Raw genomic sequence first — 24,393 nt, 5'->3', positions numbered from 1 at the left:
CTAGTTGTGTTTGGAGAAGTATTCCTTGCTGTCATCCATGTCGGGCTTGATCATGTCACTGCCTGGCTTCCAGCCAGTGGGGACAGACATCCACATGATCATCTGTGTACTGTGAGGACACGCTGAAGAGCCTCATCCTCGGAGCGCCCCACAGGCAAATCATTGACGGTGACCTGGCGAAGGGCACCCTTGCTATTGATGCTAAAGAGGCCCCTGTAGGCAATCCCGTCATCTTTCTTCAGCACACCATAATCATGGGACAAGCTTCTGGTTACATCAGCCAGCTGGGGGATATTCAGAGGGCCCAAGCCTCCTTATTCGGGATAGTTGGGGGGTGAACTGCGAATCTACGGAGACCCCCAGCACCTCTCCGCCCAGCTTGTGGAAGTCCTTGGCACGCTCACTGAAAGTGATGATCTTTGTGGGACACACTAAAGAGAAGTCCAGCGGGTAGAAAAAGAGGACCGCGCATTAACCTCTGCAGTCTGAAAGCTCCACCTCCTTGAAGGCGCCGTCCACCACGGCGGTGGTCTGGAAGTCCCACGCAGGCTTTCCGATGTGAGAGGTTCCAAGGCCTACGAGCTGAGCGGGGAAGGTGGGATGCACAGAGCAGCAGACCAGCTGACTCGTGTTCTCAGAGGCAAGTGCTCGCAGGACAGCAGAGCCTTTTTGGACAAACTTTCTTATGTGCTTATTCACTTACTGTTTAAAGGCAAACTCGAGAGTGTGAAATAATTGCTGGGTGGAAGTCTACCAATGTTTAAAGCTTTCCATGTTTTTACTGCATATCAGACGAACTGACTTATAAATATGAAGAACAATCACGACTTCTTACCTCCAAAGTTTCCACTGATACTACCATAGAAACTGTAGCTAAAAAAAGGGTGGCACCTTTAGGGAATCCTCCATCCAGAAGCTGCGGTTAGCAGGGAGGCCGAGGGGCAGAAGAAGCGCCCCGGGGTGGACAGCCGCCCAGCTCAGAATAACGTGCCCCTCCCTCGCAACTGCTGGCACCATTCTGTTTCTCTCGACAAATTCCTCAGTAGAGATTATTATATTCCTCCAAATGGCCATCAGAAATTTCTACATCGAGCAAAGCAGATTTTGATTGATGTCGAGGTTTGAATCATATGGCACGGGGAAGGAGTTTGATGAATCCGGTGGAGTCACTGCCCTGGAGGGCCTGGGTGGGCCAAATGGAGACCACAGGCAGGGGTGAGGATCGGAGAACCGGGGGGCACAGAGAAGGATTGCCCACTGTCACCCAGTTCAGAATTGCCCCGAGTAAAAGTAATCTCTGTCTTCTTATTCTTGCTTTCTCAAATGACTCTCTACTCACAGAGTCTCAAACTAGCACATTGGAGTTATGATAATATGGGTTAAAGAGTGCTTTAATGGTACTTCAGCTTTTTATATGTATTTCTATGATACTAGGTGGGGCAAAAGTAGGTTTACTGTATATATTTTTATATATCTATGTCTATATTTATATCACATGGAAAACTACTATTAATTTCATCTAACCAATTTATTAGTAAACAAATAACTGAATAACTGAATAAACGGCAGGGTCCACATAAAGGACTTAACAGCAGTACTTAATACATAGTAAGCACTGACTAAACATTAGCCATTATTATGCCTGGATGCCCTCATGGTTATAATTACAAGTCTCATCGGGAAGCACATGTGCACAGGGAAGTCATTAACTGAGACCATCAGTGCAACGAATCAGCTACTCTGGTGGACTGGACTTCTTTGGACTAGATGCTGGGGCGGCCAAGTAGCAAGTGGCCATGTCAGGGCTTGCGCCGCTGGAGAGGTCTTAACACACTTTGCCTCTAGGGACTGGCCAAGCTGCTTTAAATCAGGCTCTGCTTCTCATCTGTGGTGTGGATGTGGGGAACTTACTTCATTTTTCTAAGCCTCAGTTTCCTCACACACAAACAGAGATAATAATAGTGTTGTGAGAACTAACTGAAGCATAAAGCAGCTAGCATGACACCTGGCCCTTAGCAAAGACTCAGAAAATATTGGTAATTAGTATGCGTTCCGCCTAGCTGCACTTTGTGTTATTTTGTGCCCAAATCAAATGATTTATCTTTTCTGCAATTTAACAACAACAGCAACAAAAACATGTCCTGGAAACTAGAGCCAGCTCCTAGTAAGGCAAAATTTAAAGGCAGTCACCTTTAAAGATATCTCAGTAACACTCTGTATCTGTAGGTGCAAAGGCAAGTCTCCCACCATCTGTCTCCATAGCTGTCACTTATCTACCCGCTTTTACAACAGGCTGTTTCATCAAACTCGGTGCCCACTAAAGGTAACAGCTGCCAAGCGCCATTATTGTTTCACATGGTACTTCACAGCGCTGTGGGCTCTTTTCCACCTGCTGCAAGCTGAAACACTCTCAGAATTCTCCCTTTGTTTTGTTTCATTTTTTGGTATTTATAAATATGAAAAGAGACATAGTGAAGATTCGGGGCAGAGTCGAATTTCTAATTATGTGAAGATTTGAGTTTGCAGGTGAATGGGAAGCCTGGCAGAGGAGGCTGTCTGGGAACGTATCCCTGGCTTGGTTGCCTGACCCTGAGACACTCCTCTCTCCACACTAAGCTCTCAGTGAACTGACCCCTTGACCCCCATCCCAAGCTCTAGGAGCTCAGCGAGGAAGGACTTGTAGAGCCCATGTGGCTCTGCAACAAGTCAGCCACCTCCCAGGTCTGCTCTGACGTCAGGTCCCAGCTCTCGCAATGTAGCTGAGTCCTAGGACTATTCTTCTGACCTTAGATCTCTCCTGATACTGCAGCTCTTCTTTCAAGATTCAAGATTCAGTTCTACCTTGGAATCTTACTCCTGACTGCCAGCTCTGTGTCTGAGGCCTTGTTAATTCTTGCCAAAATTTTACAACGCCAACTGTGGTTTGCCACAAAACTGTGTGATGATACTCTTCCCAATTTACAGAACTTCCACATCTTATTGACCTGGTGGTCTCCAGTTTTCCAAAAGAAGGGGTGTGTGTGTGTGTGTGTGTGTGTGTGTGTGTGAGAGAGAGAGAGAGAGAGAGAGAGAGAGAGAGAGAGAGAGAGAAATCTGGTTTCTCAATCCTTACAACTCATTTATATTCTAACTAAGACTGCAGGCCAGGTTGGGCCTGTGAGTTGCTAGTCTGCACGTGCTTCATAATAACCTCTCTGTGCCATAGTTTCTCATCTGTGAGAGGAAGAAACTTTTTTAGATAAAGCCTAGCCCTCTTTCCAGCTCCAACATTCTTATGATTCACTGAAGAGAGAACCCTGGACAGGAACAGGTCATGAACAATTTCCTATCTTTTTTGTAGGAATCAGGAAGTTGTATAACAGGGGAGAAAAAGAAGGAAGTGGGCATGGGAAACCAGCTGATTCCGTCAGCTCCCTGTACTACTCCTCACCTCTGATTAACTCCAGCCTTTCTGTGGCTCTCCCGGAGTGAGTTCCCCTCACTTCCCTCCCCACTCAGGGCTTCTTTGGGATGCTGGTTCTGTACCGCCACCCTGGATCACGATCTCTCCTGTCTATTCTCCTTGCAGCTCCTGAACGTCTCAGTAAGATATGCAGAAAGCTGTTCTAACTTCAGAGTGGTCACGGATACTCTAAAAGTCATTCTCTGTGGCTTGTTAGTCAATTTCCTTAATGCTCTTGCTTTTTTTGTGAAAAATTCATGGGTTTGTTCCAGTTGACTGTGTTTGATTTTGAAGACAGAGAATGCACCCTTCTCTCAATCTCAAGTGGGGTTTGTGGAGAGAAAGAATATGAAGAATACAAGTCCATCATAGCTACTACAGAAGCAACTAGACATGGTTCCGAGTTCACTCATCTTTCTGGGCTCTGTCCTGTAGGATGAGGGTATTGAAGTTTGTGTTCACTGTTGTTAAACAAACACCTGAGCACTCCTTGGAGTAAAAGAATGGTCGAATGAAACTCTTCCTGCCCTTTTTTCAATTGTGGGAGCCAGGTGATAGATGTCAGATACAAGTGAGACACACACTCCCCTTCCAACTAGTAATTTAAAAGGAAATGTCTCCAAGACTCTGTTTCACAATCCTTGCATCAAGAGATCAAGACAAGATTGGGGGAAAAATATCTTTAGACAGAGGGTATAGGGTGGGTGTAGTAGATAATGGCTAATGCCTTTTCAGATCCCCTTGACCAACTGGCAGCCCACCTCCTTCCCCACCCATAATGCTCAGCTGCCCCCTTCTTTGTAGAATTGCCCTCAGCCAGATAGTACCTATAGGCTACACACGCCCACCCTGAGCACCCCGGAAACCTCTGTCCAACTAACAGGAGGGTGTAAACTGAACTCCTTACTTCAGGATGAGGCTCTCTTTGTGATGCACTTTGAGCCACAGTGTTTTCCCTCTGGGATAAGATTGACGCTGGTCTCTAGCAAGAGTCACGTTCTTGCTTAGCTTCACCCTCTCCCCCAGCTTTATCCTGTTTTCCTCACTCTTCTTCTAATGGGAATATATCCTCAATAAATTATTTGAACAAGAATCCCCATTTTAGGCTTTGCCTCTAGGGAGACTGACCTAAGACACTGAAGGTGTACGTCCTAGACAGTGGAGGCGGATCTTGAAAGGGGCTTCAAGGCAAACCCTTGGAGAGCATTGAGGTGCCCCCTGCAACCAAGGAACAAGGAGGACTGGTTCCTCACTCGGGCCTGAGGATGCTCAAGTGGCTTAGGAATGGTATCTGACTCTCACCTTGGAAACCTACAGGCAACTGCCTCCATGGGAAGCCAAGAGGGTGCTGTTGCATAGAGATGACCTGACCCCAGATCAAGGAATGCATGAGTGCAGAATGGACCACTGTGGGCCCAGGAGCGGAGCAGTGTGTGGTCTTTGCAGTCTATAGGGCTGCCTGGAGGGCACGCAGGCCTCGGGCGAGCTCTTTTAGTGGTGTTTCTCAGAGTGAAGAAGGTGTTATACTCACCAGATCAATCCTCCCAGGTCAAGGGAGGTGCAAGAGCAAGGAACTGAGCAAGAAACCTCTGACGAACCCACAAAATTCCCCTACAAGAAAAAAAATCACCTGCAACTACCTGCTGACCCCATTCAAGGATTCCAGCTTTAACCATTGCCCAGTTCAGCCAAGTGACAAACATCGTTTTCCCTTCTTTTTTCTCTCTTCCCTTCTTTGGGTGCTACCTGAGAGAGAAATCACAGGTAGCACAAGTGAACTGGGAAAAAGGGGAGAATGGAAGGACCCCAGACTCCCTCCCCACTGCAGGCTCAAGAGGCAGCCCAGGGCTGGAGGAAGGGTGATGGCCCCACCTCAACTTGGAGTTTGGATTTTTGATTATTATGTGAGACTGAATGTATTTAGTTTCCAAAATGAGACCGTTTTTACAACTAAAAGTGACTAACGCTGAGAGTGATACCAGATTTTATCCATGAATAAGAGAAATCTATCTCCACTAAGCTGAACTTCAAGTGATGGCGGGAGACAGAAATACTGTGTGGCTCACATTCCATGTGCCCTGCTTGTGTAGCATATGGTCGTGTAAGTGGGGAGCGGCAGTACTGCCCACCGCTTCCCGAAGAGAAGCCTTGTGCTGAGTCAGTCAGCGGCACCTTCAGTCCTGGCTCCAAGGATAAAAATGTCTATTGGATAAGGATCTGAAACATCAAGTTCTGAAACTTTTGACTGGCCAGGTGCCAGGTGACTCAGAGCCGTGTAACGTAACTAAGTGAGTCACAGCATCCCTCTACGTGCTCTGGCGGAATCTGCCATCTTTACGTGGTGGCAACTTTCTTCCGTGACTGCAGCTGGAAATATGTGCATTAAGTCATTGAACTATTGAGCCCTATCAGGTACTGAAGGTGGAAATACAATGAAGCACAGACCTAACTTGCAACAATACAATTTGCAATGTCTTCTCCTTTTATTTCAGAGGAAGAGTGATTCTGTCAGAGGCGATGATTAAAGTGAGGTTCGATCAGGGACAGCTTAAATAGGGTGGATCACAATTTTGGTGGGACATTGGGTCGCCTGCGATGCTTTAGAAAATACTGTGTTCCACCTTGGAGAGATTCCGGTTTATTGGGCTGGGCTGCTGCCTGGGCATCAGGATATTTTTTAAGTTCCTCAGATATTCTTAATCTGCAGTCAAGATCTTGAACTATTTTAGATTATTCCAACAAAACTGAATGCCAAGGAACCAAGATGGTAAATGTATAAAATTTTATTTTCCTATGAATGGTTTTAGTGGAAATTCTTATTTTATAAAATAAAAACCAATAATAAACATTTTAATATATGCATCAGCCTTTTGCAATTTTTTTGTATCCCTACGATATCCAATTGATTAATAAAAGAAATACTAGCATATGTTATCTATTTGAGAACAATTTTTAAAAATTATCATTAGATTACCACTTTTCACTTTTCTACAAAACCTCTTTTTGCCAAGTGACACTGATTAGTCTATAAAAATAAATTTCTTATAATAAAATGTTGAGTATATTAATAATAAGACACACCTGCTAATAAATAATAAGTAATCTCTTGATTTTTCTTAGAGACTACAATATTCCTGATTCAACAGCAAAGACTGTCTTTGAAAAAATCAAATAATAGGGTACATAATGCCAAAATATTCAGATTAATTCCTCAAGCTGCTTGTTTCTGGGTTTCCAGTATGGAAAGAAAAGATGAAAAAATTTCAGCAGGATTTTATACAGGTTTACAATATGTTTTTGTAAATTAAAACCACAATGAGATATCACCTCACCCCTGTCAGAATGGCCATCATCAGTAAATCAACAAACAAGTGCTGGCGAGGATGTGGGGAAAAGTTAACTCTAGAGCACTGTTGGTGAGAATGCAGATTGGTGCAACCCCTGTGGAAAGCAGTATGGAGATGCCTCAAAAGAGTAAAAATAGATTTGGCTTTTGACACAGGGATCCCACTTCTGGGGATATATCCAAAGAAACCCAAAACACTAATTTGAAAGAGCATAAGCACCCCTATGTTCATTGCATTATTATTTACAATCACCAAGATATGGAAGCAGCCCAAGTGTCCATCAGTAGATGAGTGGGTAAAACAACTATGGGACATTTACTCAATGGAATACTACTCATCTCTAAAAAAGAAGGAATTTTTACCCTTTGCAACAGCATGGATGGACCTGGAAAACATTATGCTAAGTGAAGTAAGCCAGTCTGAGAAAGACAAATACCATATGATTTCACTCATACATGAAATCTAACGAACAAACTGAACTAACAAGCAAAATAGAGACAGACTCATAGATGGAGAGCAGGGTGACAGCTATTGGTTGAGGGGAGGTGAGGGAGTGGAGGGATCAAGCAAAAAGGAAAAAGGACTCATGGACATGGACAACAGTGTGGGGATTACTGGGGGGAGGGGATATAAGGGGGTTAAGTGATAATGGAAAAAATATAATTAAAAAAATTTGTGTTAGAGCTAAAGGTAAAAATTATTCAGTAGTAATTTCTGGGTCCATCTTTAGTCATCTAACTTATTTCACACTCCAGAGGCAAATGTACAGTGTGAAAAAGTATTAACTACTTAACTCAGGTAATTTAAGTAAATAGTTTTATGTACACACACACACACACGGCGGCCATATGTAGCAGTGATTTTTGCCTATATCAGAGAAATTTAGAAGTGAGGATGAGTAGAAAATGAACATGGATATTTTTTTCTTTCTATACCAGTACATACATTGTTTATAACCCTTTTGTAAATTATCCACATCAAATTTTCTCCCTATCTTTTTGAAAAGTAGTCCTTTCCCTTTATTGTTTCATTCCTCAGCCTTTCCTTCTATTAATCAAACTGTGTTCCAGTTATAATAGGCCTGTCTACCCACTTAGTTCACTCATTTGTCCCTTAATCTACCATTTGTGATATGACAATTAATTCTACTATAGTCAACTGTCACACACCAGATAACGGCTTTGAAAAGAAAGGACATGCCAATTTCCTTACTGATAGATTGAGTAGGGTGCCTCCTAACCCAACTTTCTTTTATCGAAGTTTAACCATCGAAAGAGCAACTTCTTAGTGGATAACAGAACCTCTGGGCAGTCCCTCTTCACACCCTCCCGCCTCCCCCTCCCATCCACCCCCAGCCTTTCCGCAGGTGTCTGGGGACCTTCTATGAACAAGAGTAACAGAGTTAACTGCATTCAGAGATTGGAGAATCTGAGTCATAACTGTTTTTCTGCTTTCAACAGTACATAATTTTTTATTCTTTCCTCTCTTCTATTTTGCCTTCTCCTTTTTACTGTCATTGTTTTGCTCTTCTCTCTATATTTTTTCCTTTCTCCTTTCCTCTTCCACGCTTCTCCTGTACCTGCCGATGTCCGTGGCCAGGGACCCCTAGGCATTGTTGATTGTCACCTGTACCCCACAGAACGAGCCCAATGTCGTCTGAGAGCCATTGAGCCAGGCAGTTCTCTCTCAGCTCAGAACAATGGAGGGCTGTGACCAGTAAGTTAGAGGTAAATCCTGAAAGTCACATGGGTGCAGGTGGGAGGTGTATTGTAGGGAAATTGACCATAAAGGGATACCGTGGATATTCTTTAGAGTGGTTTGTGTGTGAGTCAGTTTCAGAAATGAATATCCCAGAAGGTTTGGGACATTGGTGATAAAAGATGGAGCTTCTCAAGGTGACATCTTTGAAACTGACACCTCTGATTCGGATGAGTGTCAGGACAGAAATAACATATGGAGGTTCCCTGTCATTCCCTTCTCCCTGCGTACCAAAGAGAATTCTGACTTGATCAATAAGGCTTTCTGTCCCTCCCGCCAGGTGGGTCTTGGACCTTTCTGACAAAGGACAGGGAGATAAGTGGGGAAAGGAGAAGAGGAACAGGAGCTCAGGAACTTTTCCTGGGAGTGTGCTAGCCCCCAAAGGCGATAGAATTGGGAGGTAAGGCCTTTGGAAGCTGCCTAAATTGCTAAGGAGCCCTCATGAATGGGAGTTGTGCCCAATACAGAGACCACAGAGGGGTCTCCCTAGCCCCTTCCACCATGTGAGGACTTAGTGAGAAGGTGCCGGCTATGAACCAGGAAGAGGGACTTCACCAGAAGCTTCCAGAACTGTAAGAAATAAATGTCCAGTGTTTATAAAGCACCCATTCTGTGAGTCCTCAAAACCACCTTGCCCCAGCCCTTCAACACTGTTTCATTGATTCGCTAGGAGGACACACAGGACCGTCTTATTCCAGGCTAAGATCTGTTGTGATGAAGAGATAACAAAGCAAAATCAGCCAAGAGAAAAGGAACATGCGGCAAAGTCTGGAGGAAGCCAGGGGCAAACTTCCAAGAGTCCTCAGTCACATAGGAGGCACTTAACTCCTCCAACCACTAGTGATACAAGGGAAATGGTGTCTGCGCATTAGAGACTCAGTGCGTGGGGTTTTACTGGGGCCGGGTCTTGTTGGCACTCTCTGCCAAGCATATACCAAAATTCCAGACTCTCACTAGGAAAGCAGGTGTTCAGTTAAACCACACTGTTTCACAGGCAGTTTAGGACCGGTGAGCCTCGCTTATCTTTAGGGAACGGTGGGCAACCTCCCAAAATTTGTTCCCAGACACCAACCAAACCTTACAATCAGACCTTTCTCATGATGGCTGTCTCAGGCTTGCTAAAACTCCTTTCTGCACAGCAGGTATGTTTTTATCCCCACCATATATGTATACTAGGAAAGGAGACTTAGGGAAGTCAACTAGTAGCTACTTAGCAAGTAGTGGAACTGGGATATAAACCCAGGTCTCTGACTCCCAAGCCTCTGCACTAGCCTGTGAATTACAATGTACTGAAATTTTATTTAAAAAGTTTGAAAGAGACTTTTGTTCCAGCAGAATAGATGGCTACCGAAGGAGTTCAGGACATGCCATTCCAATATGTGCTGATTGGCATATTGATTATCTTGAGTTAAAGTTACTTGCAAAACAGCAGGTACCAGAAGGAAACTCTGACCTTCCCTTTTTCCCTAAAAGCAAGAGAGAAAATTTCCATGGGAAAGGCGCCCCCGGCTGTGCCAGGAAAAGGAAACATTGTATCACCTAAGCCAGGGTGCTGAGGCCCAGAGAAATCTGCACAGATGGCCCTTGTTAAAGGAATTCTTAGCTTCCTTTAGCCTCTCCTCACATATTTAATTAGTTAATTATTTATTTGGAAATTGATGCAACATGATGAAGACCCTTCTAGCTTTAGAAAGTAAGACATTCCAGTGTTTTTTATTAGTGAGATAGGCCACAAATAGATTTGATTAACATACTCACTTATTTTGGGGGGTATCTTTATGGGAAAAAGAGCAGGGTTGACTGGAGGTCACTGAGGTTGATACATTAAAAGCACATATTTCTGTTTTTATGATTTATTGGGGAAATTTTTTTCTTTTCAAAGACATTTTGAAAATATAGTTATTTTGCACAAAAATTTATGTATGTTAACAGATTTTTCATTGTTAAAGTGCTTTAACACAGAAATCTTTTTAAAATTCTTGGTTTTAATTTCTAATACAGCTACTTTTCCCTGTATGTACCATGTATATACCCAGTACGTAAACACTTACACCTAATTACTTATTTGGGCCTTCCTTCTTCTTGTGAGGGCTCCTACATATATGTAAATAAAATTTGTATGTTTTCTCCCATCAAATCTGCCTTCTATCAGTCCTAGCCAGAAACTGTAAGAGGGCAGAGAAAAAATGTTACCTCCCCTGCAGTACATTTAGAGAAGTGCTATATACAAGTATATTTCCAGAATCATTGTTATAACTTCTTTTTAACTTAGGCTTGGGCAGCTTAGGATATGCAAGTCATATCTAAGGAACATAGGAAACTTTGTCATGTGTGAAGAAAAAAATAAGGAAACCAGCATGCCATCAGTGTGAATCCTTAGAAAATATCTAAAATTAACAAGAGATCATGGACCCTTGATTTGTCCCAGATCCTGAAGGTAATAATGACAAGGTTCGCACAGGAAAACAGCCAATTCTGGATATTTCAAGCAGGAAGACATTAACACAGGGAATTCCTAGTTGGCACCTCATGTTGCTCTCTCGTCTCCCATGCCCGCTGGCCCCATTGGCAACACACCCTTAAGGTAGGGTCATTTCCCATTCCTGGGAGAACAGTCCTGATTTCCCTGGTTCTATCCCTACAGCTTGGTTTTACTGCCAATCAAGGAGAAAACTGTCACTTCTCAGACACTCCTCCAAAAGACTATCAACTTGACTGTGCATTCCCTGCCCTGCCCTGTCCCCCACCTTCCTACGCTCAGTTGTTAAATTCTGGTCAGAATGATACATATTTTGAGGGAGGAGCAAAGAAAGAACCCCAACAGAAATATGAGCAGTGTTCCTTTCCCCCTAGGTCTTGTCTGCTTAATGTTAGTGTGGAATCTGGGAAAGAGAATAAAACATAGGACAAGATGAAATACACAGAGTACAGCAACACCTCCTTGTTTCCAAGTCACAGGTTAAAAAAACAACCCTCTCTGACAAGAGATTCTTGCAGACTTGAGAGGATTCGCTGGATTCACCACTTCCTGCCGATGACAGCTTCCTAAGATGATGCTTCTCTCCTTAGCCAGAGTCAACAGTGGAGGCTGCAGGAACCAGTTTTTCTGGTCCTGAGCTCGTCCTCCTCTCCTTGCTGTCTGTCTTCTCTTCACTTTGCTGCTTTTAGGGCCACAACAGCTTAAATCCCCCACCTTTCCTACATGTCGACCATAAAATTAAGTGGCACAAAATTGAGTAAGGAAGGAAAATTAAAAAAATTATAAGATTAAACTTCAGGGTTGCCTGCAAATTGAATATATTTCTTAAAATGCAAAAACTATATGTGAAAATTAATTAAATATTTACATAATCACGGTCTCCTTAGGCCACATGCAAGAGTGGGTAAGGCAGTGATAGTGGGGAGGAGGGGGGTGAGAGAGGGAATAAGGGGGGTACGTAGTGATAGGAAAAAATACAATAAAAAATAAACTACTTTAAAAAAGAGTGGGCGAATGATGTTTATAGCAATCTCCAAGCCCGTGAGGCTGCCGCCTTTCCCCCCAAATTGGCTAATATTTGTTTTGGCAGAGCAGTGAGTTGAATTGTGTCCCCTCAAACGGAATGCTCAAACCTAACCCCAGTATCTGTGAGTGTGATTTTATCTGGGAAAAGGCTCTTTGCAGATGTAATTAATTGTTAGGAACCTCCAGGTGGGCCCTAAATCCAACCGCGTCCCTTATGAGAGTCAGAAATGAGAAGACATGGAGGGGGGGAGACAATGGGAAGATGGAGACAGAGATTGACATCATAGCCACAAGCCAAGGAATGCCAAGCAGCACTGGCAGCCCCCAGAAGCTAGGAGAGGGATGTGGAGTCAATTCTCATGCAGAACTGAAACCGGAAAAGACACCAGAGTTCAGGCTGCCTGTCACTACCAAACCCAATAAGCAATGACAGCGATTGAATCTTTATGGGCACTTTATTCAGATGGCCGGAGATCTGAGAAGAGGTGGGTTCACACCCTGACAGACCATCTTCCCTTCTCTTTCCAGGCCAGACTTTTTATAACAGGGAATAAACAAGGTGCGGTGAGGGCTTTGAAATTCAGGGAGGAGTAGGTGAAAGAAGCTGCAACATTCCTGTCCCCGGCAGTTAGCTGTTCCCAGGGGCAGTGGTCATCTGTCTCTCCCTGGAACACAAAGGTCCGGATGCCTCGGACTTGTCCCCAGGCGGTAATCTTTAGCAGTGCCCCAGGAGGTCGGCTGTTTTCCCAGGAGCCAGGATGGGCCTTATCTGCAGTTTCTGAAACAAAAGCTTTAACATAGACACTACTTACTGAGCTCATAACCTTTTACCTTAAACTAAAATTTTCCAACTCTTGAGTCCCCTATCAGAACCTGTAGTGGAACCAACCCTGCCGACACCTTGATTTTGGACTTCTGGCCTCTGAACCTATGAGAGAACAAACTTCTGTTGTGTAAGCCACCCAGTTTGCAATAATTTGCTAGAGCAGCCCTAAGAAACGAATACCCTTGTAATTCTTGGTATTCCTCATGGTTAGGGCTTCCTCTTTAAACCCAGCGCTACTCTTACAGTTTCATTATAACAGGCATGGGCATGTTTTTTTGGTTTTTGTTTTTTGGTTTTTTTGTAAAGGGCAAAATACTAAATATTTTAGGCTTTATGTGCCATACTGTCTCTGTCACAGCTACGAAGCTCAGCCATTGCAGTGCAAAAGTAGCTGTAAGCAATATGTAAATGAGTGGACGTGGCTGTGTTCCAATAATACTTTCTTAACAAAAGCGGGTGGTGGGCCAGATCTGACCCATGGGCCAGTTTGCTGACTCCCTGCAGTATGAAGTTCTCCCCGGAGTTCCTGTGCCCCATCTCTTGTCAGTCCTCATAGAGTCCTCTCTATGTGATTTCTTCCTGAAGCACTAGGAGGTCTTCTGTGCAAAAGGATTTCATATGGCTGGTTTTGGTTTTTCCAAATTCTCTGATATAGACTTGTTCTGAGTTCCCACTGTCACCACTGGTTATTTTAAAATAATCATCAGACCCAATTTATTTCCCACTTCTCAGTTTAAAAAAATTTGTCATGAAATGTCGCTTTCCTTTTCTTCTTACACGACAGACCCATGCCCATAGTGAATTTCCGGAACTAATGACGGAGGCATCTGTGATTGTCATTTGTGTTGACTCGTCAGCTGCTGGCTACTGCTCCAGAGTATGTGGGTGGCCTCAAACACTGGGGACAAGCAGCCTTTCAGCCTTATAGCTTGCTGAGTGAAGGAAATAGCAAGAGCAGAAAGAAGAGGCTGCTTATTGTACATAACTTTTATTTTAAGATCAAGCACAATGGGGTAGAGGAAGAAAGGGAGAGAAAGTGACAGATTCTTCCAAAGCAATAAATGATTACTTGGAGGCAGGAAATATAAATTTAGGGAGAAGGACATAAATAAAATAGAAGTTTGTGCTAGTAATCAGAATCACTTACTCAGTCTGCACAGGGCAGAGAACTTTATAGCACAAACATCAAAGTGAGAAAAGAAGCTTTATATGGATTCAGAAATATTTGGGCTTAATAATGGAAAGGAAACTGAAACCTTTATCAAAAATCCGAGATAAACAGGCTCTGATCTAGACAGTTCATCTTCTCTTCTATTTAGTTTTGCCCCTAGTTAGTTTCCAATGGCTGCTGTAACACATTGCCACAAACTTGGTGATTTAAAACAACAGGAATTTCTTCTCTGGCAGTTCTGGAGGCCAGAAGTCTGAAATAGATGTCCATGGGCTGAAATCAAGGTGTCAGCAGGGCTGTGCACCCTTAGGAGGCTCTGGGAGAGAGTCCCGTCCTTGCTGCATTCAGCTCTGGTGGCTGCTGGTGTTCCTCGACTTGTGGCCACATCACTGCAACCTCTGTCCCCCCTTCTATCTGCCTTTCCTGTCTTCTGTTTGTGTCAAATCCCCTTCTGCCTCCTTCTAAGAAGGCTCTCCTGACTGCTTTTAAGGCCCATCCTGATAATCCAGGACTACCAGCCCCCCATCTCAAAATCCTTAACTTCATTACTTTTGCAAAGAGCCTGTTTTGGCCATATTAAGGTACCAGTTTCCAGGGATTTGGGTATCTTTAGGGACTGCTTTTCAGCACACTACAGCCCCTAAACTTCATACCCAACCACAAAAAAATACCAGTGCAGCTCACAGACTCAGCTTTCTCAGAAGGCAGTTTAGCCCCTTGAGCAGGGCGAGGAGGTGGGGCGCAAGGTGGCTCAGTTTCTCAAAGATTTCTTTTGGTTTCTCAAAGATTTCTTTCGATCACATGCAGCATTCTAGTGTCTCCTGATTCACTGGCTCCCAGAATCCACATGGTTGGCCTTTTCTTTAATCAGGCTTTGCAATGGGGAGTGATTATGAACAGGAACTAAAAAATACAAAAGGGTGGGTCATATTGTAAATAGGCAGAAACCCAAGAAGATTTTCTACAATGAACATTTTTCTAAGAGACAAAAATGTCTAAATATGGACACAAGAGAGCCCAGACTCTAGGGATGGGGCCCATTGTACTGATGCATACCCACCCACTTCCTCTCAATGTAAACATACTTACAAAATCGTACAAAACCAGGAAGCATTTTAAACGGCTCCTGGGACATTTCCACCTGAATATCCTGCCACATGTACCTCAAATGCATTACCGCCAAGACAGAACACAGTATCTCCCGCCCCCAGCACGTTCCTCTGTGTTCACTGTTGCAGCTTGAGAGCGGCTGTGCTAACCTTGGACGGGTGGTGAGCTTTGGGACTCAAACCCCCATGCACTGCATGCAGACTGCTAGGTGGATGTGCACTGGTGCTTTCGGGGGGAGAGAATTCCGTAACCTTCATCAAATTCTCCATGGAGTCTTTGACCTCAGAAGGGAAGTGAGAGTCTGCCCCGGCGTGGCACTCAGGCAGGTCTACACAAATACGTGCTGCACACCTGTGCACTGTCAGTAGCGAGTACCCTCTGCTTTGTTCTGCCTGCATCTGTGTGTTGTTGTGAATTTGCTGGAGAGCTAGTGGGGGATTCTCATTTGGTGAGTCACTATAAAACAAATTCTACCGACACTCCCTTTTCCCAAGTAGGGCTACTTGTCCAGGATCAAACATAAAAGTAACGTTTTGATCTCTAAAGAAAAGAATTTCACTCTTTTAAGAACAGAGAAGCCAGGGACCATAGTGAGTACTTCTTCCACACCCAAGGATTATTTTGGTATTCCAACTTACAGCGACCTTCATATGCACAGAATGCTTGCTCTGCCTCCTGCAACTCTGCTGAGACTTTCATTCTTTAGGTCTCAGCTTAAATATATTCCTTCTCCCAAAGGAAGACGTCCCCAGTCAACATCCCTGGGAAAAGGCCAAAGACTCAAACTGTGAAACACGGGGTTTTGCTGCTTACTGAATATTTAGTCAAGAAAGGGAATTGACCATCAGCCGGAGATTGGAGGCTGTTATTTTGGTCTTAACTCTTAGAATAACCCAAGCTTTCCCTGCGACCCCATCCCTTCCTGAAATCTCTCCGGTAGCCACAAGGAAGGTCGGGCTTGTGCTCAGCAGCAAACTCACTTCAATAGGCTATGACATTGGAAAAGATTTCATGGACATTTTGAAAACAAGAAGAGTTACAGTGGTCCTTCGGAAAACCAAGGAAGGAAGACTAAGGAGATTATGTCATTGAAAACAATCATAATGAATGTTCAAGGGAATAAAACATCAAGGATTTTTCATTGAATTTTTAATTTTTGGAAAATATAACAAAATTCTATTGATTTTAGAGGAGTTTATTTTCTCTAGAGAAAACATTCTTATGTCAGCCCATCGTTTTTGTTTGTGGCATTGTCACAATTACAATTAAATAACACATTTGTATAATTTTATATTTAATGACTTTTTTAAATAATTTTCCATAAACCCTGCAAGGACAGAGGCCATCTGTCTTGTTTGTGCTTAGCAGTGCCATGCAGATAGTAGATAACACAACATGTTTGATAGGCAAATGGACTGATTGATTGATTAATATAGAATTATTATTGCTTCTCTTTCCCATTCAGACCATCCTTCGACCACAGCAATTAATTGCCACATTGGATACGAGTCTTGAAACAAGTTTGTTCCCCATGCCGCTCCTTCAGGCAGGGTTTCTAAACCACAGCACAATTGGCATTTGGGGCCGGATAATTCTTCGTGGTGGGGGGTCGCCCTGTACTTTGTGAGGTGTTGAGCAGCTCCCCTGGCCTCCACCTACCAGATGCCAATAGCACCACACTCCCTGAGTTAGGACAACCAACGTCTCCAGATGTTGCCAAATGTTCCCTGGGCAGCAAAACCGTCCCATCCTCCAGTTGTTAACCACTGCTTAAAGGAAGAAGAGAATCACCAGACGTATTTCTGAATCTGGGACAAGAGTCCCCTAGCAAAATGATGAAAAAGAAAAGAGAGCTATGGCTGAATGCCCAAAAAGCAAAGCACCTGAAGTGATCTTTGCCTAGGCATTTTTTTGTCTACTATAATAAATCTGGCATCTAAAGCAGTTCTTCTTCTTCTTTTTTTTTTACATTAGTGGTTTTTATTATCTCTTAGTTTTTTTACTAAAAACACTTTTTGAAAAATTCCAACTTTATCTCTGTTAAACTAAGAAGACGAATATTATTTATTTATTTATTTTTAATTCAGCAGGACAGTTAGCTGAGGCTGAGATAGATGGGAATGTAAAAAGATCACAGAACTGGGTCAGCTGAGGCGTGGCTTCCAACATACCTGGCCCACTCTCCCCAGTATCTGGCCGGAGCTGCTGACAGCCCCTTTGGACAAAGCTGAAAGGCCAGAGCTACTGAGAGTCAAGACCCTCAGAGGGTAAGGTGCTAGAAGTTGCTTAGTAATCTATCTGATTTTTGTGTTTTCCCAGTTCTAGATCTTTATAAATAAAGAATAAGAGAAAGAGAGAGTTTTAAAGGAATAATGGTCGCTAATAACATGGGAAAAATATTTTTTCTTTAAAAACTGTGGCTGTTTCTGCATCCTGGGAGAACTGCAAAATTCATCCCTGTAGGAAGCCTGTTGTATTTGTTGAAGAATATATGAGGAATAAACTTGCAAACTCAAGGCAAACTAAATCTCAAAGGTACAAAAACCACGTAACTTTATTTTCCAAAACAGACCGCATCCTCATGAGCTTGCCTCCCACTGGGTAGCAGTGGGGCTTACATCCAGTTTGAGGGGTGGGGAGAGCACACTAACTTTTCTAATTAATGGTGTATTTGACTGAAAACATTCTGTGTCGAGTAAATATCCTTGGTGCTACATTGAGGACAGAGAGGGAAAGAAGAAATCCAGCTCTCATGGGGAGATAGACGTTTTATTTTATTTTATTTTTTTCTTTTTTAAAAATAAACTCTACCTTTTAGGGGAGTTTAGGTTTGCAGCAAAACTGAATGGAAGGTACACAGATTTCCCTTATAGTCCCTACCCGCATATGCGCACAGAGCCCCCCACTCCCAGCATCCCACACCAGAGGGCACATTTATTTCAATCAATGCACCTACCCTGACACAGCGTTATCGCCCAAAGTCCACAATTTACTACGTGAGGGTCCATTTTTGGTACTGTGTATTCCAAGGGTTTTAAAAAGTGTGTAGTGACGTGCATCCACTGTTATAGTCCCATACAGAATAGTTTCAGGATTTTTTTTTTCAATTTTTATTGTTATTCAATTACAGTTGTATGCCTTTTTCTCCCCTTCAGGATTTTTTAAAAAATTCTTTTTTCTTCTTGACACATTTTAGTCTAGAAATCTACCTGCTGACTATAGCCGCCCCGATCCCACCTTGGATTCACAGCGACAGGGTGTCTCTGCTCTGCCCACCAAGTGACATCTTGTGGCAATTCCACAGCCTGAATCCCAGCAGCTTTCAGCGGTCCCCTGAGGGCCTATGAGAACTAGATTCTTTACATCTACAAGACCCTAAGGATCTGGATGTCTACCTCGGGAGTCTCCGCATCTCCCTGTCCTGTGAACTTGTCTACCTCACTCCAAACCCCCTGGGGAACAAGATGTCCCATCCCCCGCCTGGCTTGAGGAAAAGACAGAAGCCCCTTTGCTATCTTATCTCCTCCTACTGATCTGATGACCTCCCTCCTCCAGGACTTCAGCTTGGAGACAGCCTCCTTTCTCTACCTGTTCTACAACCTTTGTCTCCCTTCTTCTTCCCCTCAGGGCCAGGAGGTGGCTTTCTACACCATCACCTCACAATTCCCATACCCCTTTGTAGCAGGGACTTTTTTTACCCCGAGTTCTCTCTCCCTGGACTAATACTTTTATTTTGCCCTCTGGACTCTGCTCTTGATATGTTAATAATGGCTCAAAGAATTTAGAAATCATTTCCTCTCTTGACAAAGACCGGCTTTTAAGACTATTATTTAGTTTCAGACAGCTCTGGAAGTCAAAAGCTGGATATTGATTTCCCGTCTTTGCATTCCTCACGCTGCAATCCTAATCCTCCCAAGGGGGGCAGAGAGCTCTGGCAGAGCTTTTATTTTTGCAAAAGAAACTTTAATATTTCTCCTACTCACTTTAATTCTGTGTTGAGGTGGGGATATCTCTTAACAACGAATGGCTTTTGCAAATAGCAAGAGTGCCCACATGCAACTGTACGCAGCTTTAAGCTCTCTGGAAATCGGACTGGCCTGACACTGAGTAGGAAGATGCACCAGCAGACAAACACAACAGGCCATTTATTATGACAGACTCAAAAGCCAGGGAGTCAGGATAGATAACTAAGAATGATAGGGGATGCAAGAGTCGGAAAATTTAAGTAGGTAACACATATGTTACAGCTATTGTTTCAGGAACTGCAGGTACGGCCCTCCACTCCCTGGAGAGACTCCACCCTCCTGGGACACAGCTGGAGACATCTGAGCCATTGTGTTCCAGGGAGAGACAGACACCACCACCTCCTTCCACCCCCTACACAGCTAACCGCCTGGGGCAAGAATGTTGCAGCTTTTTAATGTAATTTTCCCTGAATTCCAAAACTCCTCACCCACCTTGTTCTTTGTTATGAAAAGGGTGGCTTGGAAGGAAATGTGAGACAGTCCATTAGGGTTAGAGTGTGAACTTGCCATCTTCTCAGATTGCTGGCCATCTGAATAAAGTGCCCATAAAGATTCGATCGCTGCCTCTGCCTTTTGGGCTCGGCATGTGACAGGCAGCACGAATGCCGGTCTTTCCCGGTTTCAAGAACAATTTTTATCCTACTTCAGAATGGACATGTACTTTCATTAGAGAGAGGGCAAATCAAAGTTTTCTTTTATATTATTGGAGGGTTTTAACTATTTCCCCCTTCTACATAATTTTTTTCTGGTTATAAGTGTAAAACACATTCAAGTTGTTTCATTCATCACTATATATACATCACTTAGCAGTAGGCCCTGTACAGAGTGGGTGTATATCATGTATACACCATATATCATGCAAAGAAATTTATGATGGATACAAGTTATTAATTAATACAAAAAAGCACAAAATCAATTTTTGTATTTCCATTGCACATGTTAATGGGCCTTTTGTGGATGAAAGACAAGGCCCAGAGCCAGTATTGTGGAGTGGGGAGGTCGAGGTAAAGTTCAGCATGGCATAGGCAAAGTGCTTCTCTGTGAGATAAGGGGATTTTTCTAATGTAAAATGACTTCCTGTCTCAGCTGGATACATCTAAATAGTGGGACTTGTGTAAGAAAGGAAGTGGGAAAAGGGAAACCTGGGATACAGGACAATCCTCAGCAATTTGTCGGGAGAACGGGTCTGAGGGAGAGGGAAGGCAACCGGCAAGGCACTCCTTGTGGAAGTGGAAGCTGAACATTGTAGGAACACAGTTGTTGGAGACCTGAGTTCCCTCTCTTTGTTCCCCGTTGTGCCCCTGTGATAGCACTGCCTTGGAGAATGAAGGTACAGCTATGGGTGTGCGGAGGGAAGAAGTAAGACAGAAAGAAATGGCGCTTTGGTAATAAAATGACCAAAAGCAACTGGGAAAAATCTGGAAGTATGAGTATGGGGTGAGAGCTGATAAGTTACAATGCAGGTAGGTATGTTCTCTACCACCACCCAAATTTGGGTTTTTCCAAGTCCATTTGAAGGGGATTGCATTTAAAAAAAATTTTTTTTTTTTAGACAGGGCAAGGGAAGGAGAAAGAGAGGGAAAGAAACATCAATGTGTGGTTGCCTCTCTCGCACTCCCTACTAGGGAACTGGCCTGCATGACTGGAAATTGAACCGACCACCCTTTGGTTCTCAGGCCGGTACTCAATCCACTGAGCCACACCAGCCAGGGCGGATTGCATTTCTAAGGTTAAATATGAGTGTGGTAGTTTTAAATGGCCACCAATTCTTTGTCACTCCCCACATCAGCAAGTGGTGTTTGTTTCCCACAATCTTGAACTTGGCCTGGCCCTGGGATTCTTTAACAAAGAGAACCTGGTGGTACAGATACTGTGCCAATCCTGGAGCTAAGTCTTGAGGAGACTGGCAGCTTATGTTTTCAGAACCCTGTGTTGCCATGTAGTTATAAAGGAGGAAAAAAATTTTTTTCCTTCTATCCTCCTAGATTCTTCTTACCCTAGTGGGCAGCACTTTGACTGACAAAGACAAATTAACAAGAGAAAAACAAACAAAAGTTTATTAACATGTGTATCATACATAAACATGGGAGCACTTAGTGATGAGTAAATCAAAGAAATGGTTAGAGCTTGGATTTATATAGCATCTTAGCAAGCGATCATTATATCTTTAGAAAAATGATAAGACAAAGGAAAAGGACTTCTTGTTCCCATGGGAAGGTAAAAATATGAGAAATTAATAGTAAATAGGACTAGTTTGGCAAGTTTTGTTATGTGCATTCTTCTGGTGCGGTCTATAGGCTAAGTGTCGAAAGTTGTCCTCGGTGATTAACCTCTGTCCTTCATGGTGTGGGGTTCAGGGGGTACCTTTCATGTCCTGCTTTTAGGCAAACTGGAACGGGGGAGAGAGCTTTCTTTTACCTGCTTCATTTTAATTGCATTCAGCTCAGAATAATCCTTATGTCAGAGTGGTGTATTTTGGGGTGGTGCATTCTGCTACCCTTCACTATGCTCTAGAAAGCTCAGTAGTGAAGCCACATGGAGAGTTGAGATGGAATGTGAGAGGCCCTGAGAGAACAAGGAGAAGGAGACGCAGCCAAGCCCTGCCTTCCAGCCGTCCTTGCCAAGTACCAGATGTGTGAGTCATTGGATATTGCAGCCCCGACCACTATCTGATTGTACCTGCCTGAGAGGCTTCAGGAGAGACCAACAAAACAGCTTCTTATCCGAGCCTCGTCAGCTCACAGAAGCACGCAATATGATGATGTCTCGGGTCGTGCTGCACAAGGCTCCTCCCGCCCCCGGAGTGGAACGCTGGCCAGAGGGTCCTGGACAGAAGGACTGCCTATTGCTTTGAAAATGGATTGTAATTCCCTTCTCATCTCCTTTTGTAACTTCACAAGAGTGGCTTCTTGTACGGTGACTGTTTCTTGACCTTTTCTCTCTGCACTCACACACTGCAGGAATGCAATTGAGAGTCACATGCAAGACGCACACCCCCTTTGTCTGGGACTCAGGGAGGTGCGGTCCTGCTTTGCCGATCTGCCGCCGTGGGTGCTCCCTGCAACGAGAGTAACAGAGACTATGTCTGCTGCATCCAGGCCTCCTGTGGTTTTCCAGCTGACCCGAACCTAACCGAGCAGTGGAGATCCTCGGGCTCGACCTCCTGCGTTACTACAGGCGTAGTTGTCTGCAGGGTTCGGATGCCCCCCAAACTCCCCAAGCTGAGTTAACTGTGGACGCCGTTATGCCAAGCGCGGGCATGCCAGGAAGAATCCCGAGCTGGCCAGCAGCTTCTATGCGGTGTGAGGTGGCAAACCTTTCTGATACATGGGGACCACCACAGCTTTGGGGGGTCGGCCCCGAACCTCCCAATGGCCTACAGGTCTTGCAGCCTGTGGGAGAGCGGGGTGCCCTAGGGAAAAAGAGAGGCCTCGCCGTGTTGCAGCTGCTTGGGGGCTGGCGGGCTGGCTGATGCTGGCAGCGTCCCGCGGGCAACTGAGACGACAGAGGCAGAGGTGCGCGCTGCGAAATTAGAAGAGGCACTGAAACGAGAAAGGGACGTGTGTCTCCTAATGGCGGACAGTAGGGACGCCCCAAGGAGACCATTAGAACATACCAGCGAGCAATTGCAGCAGCGGTCCCCGACCTTTTTGGTACCAGGGCCCGGTTTCACAGAAGACACAGACGCAGATTGGGGAGGTGGTGGCGGTGCCTGCGGCGGGGGTGGGGGGATTGGATAGGGCGGCGACGTGGGGGGCGACAGGAGGCTGAGCTCAGGCGCGGTTCACTCGCAGATCCTGGTACCCGGGACCAGTCCCGGCCTGGGGGTTGGGGACCCCTGAATTACCGGACCCAGCACGCCGCTTTGCCAGGGCAACTAGCACCCACCCGTATAAGGGCCCTCCTGGCCCAGTCTGACTGGGAGCCTCGCAAGGTGGATCCTGTGGCTGAAAGTTGAAGTGACTCAGAGGAAGAGATCGTACTAGATGAGAGCGAGGAGGCCGTAGAAGCAGAAGAAGGAGAACATTTGGCTCATCCCATTATGACTCAAGATTAAGACCCAATAGACACGGGCGCTGCAGGACGCTCCAGCGCCGCCGCCCCGGCAGACTCGCACGCTACCACGCGCCCCCACACCTGAGCCAGGCTAGTAGAGCCGGCTACCGAGTTCAGACAGAAAGGATCCAAGTCCATCACGGAGCGGCTGTTGCGGCTTTGGGACATGGGGGCTGCCGGCATTTTGCTTAGGAGAGATGAATTAAAACATGTCTTCACCACCTGTCCTCTCTGAGACGAAGAATTCACGGGGCCAGAGCCCAAGCCAGTCACACAACTACTGTTGATAGGACATTTACTGTTCAGCCTCAGGGTTACCTGCAGAGTCATCCTTGTGTGGCTCAGGGCTGGCCCTAAGGCGGCATGGCCCAATGAGGGGGATCTGCCCTACTCTAACCCGTGCTGGACCAGGTTACTCGAACTCCCGCAGTTCATCCGGGAGTAGGCATGCGACATGCCATCCTGCAGTCCAATGGGCCACATGTGGAAAGATTTACCATGGGAATGAGGGACTCGGTTGTGCAAACAGCACCCCGGGCTTACTTCAGCACCCTGATACCTATTTTGTCTACCAAGTTGAGAGACTTTGTACAAAAAATGGCACAGACAGTTGCCAACCTAAGGGAAGTAGAGCTACTGTGATGAAAGAAAGGAACATGACAGGTAGGAAAGAAGGACAAGGAAGGAAAAAGGAAGAGAATCTGCCTGTGATACAAAAGCAGAAAGGTCCAGTGGAAGTAACCTGCAAACTATGGAATGATCTAGATCTAGTAAAGGCTGGGGTAGATAAAGATAAGATAGACAAAAAGCCTAACCGAGTTCTTGCAAGTCTGTGGCAGCAAGTGAAACCTGAGCAACAGTTCCAGCCCATCACGACATCTACTGTCTGAACATTGGAATGGACACCCTCAGCTGGAAGGGTCCCATGGGCACTCCCCAGAGCTGATGCACTGCTTGGCTGACTTCATGGCTGCCCCTCTTGTGGAGTTGCCTCCGACCCATCCAGAGGACAATCCATGGGGAGGGGTCTTTGCATATGGGGATGGCCAAGGGACCCGCTTATGGGGACCCAGTGGGGACCTGAGGCCACATGTAGAACTTGCTATTTATTGGTCCCCAAATAATGTACAAAGAGTGTTGGCTTCAGTTGATA

The 24,393-nt window shown here is 44.8% G+C and overlaps 1 pseudogene; it reads right to left on the bottom strand.

Annotated features, from left to right (window-relative positions):
• LOC112322149 (peroxiredoxin-2 pseudogene) lies at positions 1-23,423 on the bottom strand (annotated as a pseudogene).
• Positions 23,424-24,393: the final 970 nt, after the last annotated feature.

Source organism: Desmodus rotundus, chromosome 3, assembly GCF_022682495.2.
Source record: "Desmodus rotundus isolate HL8 chromosome 3, HLdesRot8A.1, whole genome shotgun sequence".
Classification (NCBI taxonomy): Eukaryota; Metazoa; Chordata; class Mammalia; order Chiroptera; family Phyllostomidae; genus Desmodus; species Desmodus rotundus.
The sequence above is the reverse complement of the archived record's forward strand: the minus strand, read 5'-3'. Positions and strand labels throughout refer to the sequence as shown.